Below are 1,299 nucleotides of genomic sequence, written 5' to 3'. Positions count from 1 at the left end.
TCATCATTAAAATCTAAGGGATTCTCTCTGTTAGTTGTAATGACTAATCAAAAGCTGACATAAGTGCCAAGTATTCGTTATTGGAAATTTGACATTAATAGATTTTGATAAGCCAAAAGAATTATTGCCTACTGTCAGTGCTGCAGTGTCCTTTCTTCCAAGATACTCTGACTAGTACATATTAGGAAGACAGAAACTTGTGTCAGCATAACATCTCATATCAAACTGGGAAATCATTAGCACCAAAAAGATGGTTCTTACAACTTGTTATATTCCCAAGGGTATATTAGAATTATATGTAAGCAATGATGGCAATTTGGGAGACAACATTTGTTATATTGATCTCTTTTTATTATACTTGGACAGCATGAGGAGCCTTGAAATTTTTACTGCATAAGGAGTGTGTCTCACAAGTGCCCTTTTTGTTAGGTCAGGACAGTCTCAAGCAAAATCCCTCTGAGAAGATGGGGAATTTTGCTTTAGTTTGGATGAACTAATTACTGTGTGTTCTGTCTTGGTGATGTGTTCCATACTTATTTTCCATACTTTACACTTTCTAGCATGGATTAAATCCTGCCTGTAGGTCAGATCAGTATTTCCTTCACCTTTTCCACTCCTTTCCCAGTCATCAGGAACCACTGCCCTTCACTTTTTCTAGTAGTAGGAAGAATTTGGTGCTGTGCTGGGATGTCACAGGCACAGCAGGAGGCAAGTTTGCTGCATGAGCAAGTTGTCCCTTGCTCCCTGGGATGAAGAAGCAGGTTGGATGGGAGTGCCCTAGGGACTGCAGTCCAGACTCTTAGTGGTGAGCTGGACCATACAATCTTTCAGAATTATTATAATTATTAGACAAAAATAGTGAGTAATATATCTCATGCTGTAAGAGCTACTCAGCCTCCGACTGCTGGAAATGAGGGTGATATTTGGGACGTGCACTTCTGTGTTGACCTGGTTCCCTCCCACTCTACATGGCCTGTCTGCTGCTTGACACTACTAATCCTAACAGTGCTGTTCATATTGGAGTGTATTGAACCTTCTTATTTGTCTGCAATTATTCTTATAAAATAATGTAACACGTGCTACAGCCCATGGGTGGTCCTTTCCCTGATGTCATTGTTCCAGTCAAGGTCTTGGCAAAGCTGTAATTGAGTTCAATGGGGACAAGTGTCCAGTCCTGACCAGGCAAACTGCAATTCTAGAAAGAACTGAACTTGTGTTGGAAATAGCATTAGAGTGTACATGACCTTTCTCTGCAATGAAAACTCCAAGTATTAGAAGGAAACTGTCAGAAGTCAGGGC

The sequence above is a fragment of the Geospiza fortis genome, unplaced genomic scaffold (genome assembly GCF_000277835.1).
Source record: "Geospiza fortis unplaced genomic scaffold, GeoFor_1.0 scaffold186, whole genome shotgun sequence".
Lineage (NCBI taxonomy): Eukaryota > Metazoa > Chordata > Aves > Passeriformes > Thraupidae > Geospiza > Geospiza fortis.
The sequence above is the reverse complement of the archived record's forward strand: the minus strand, read 5'-3'. Positions refer to the sequence as shown.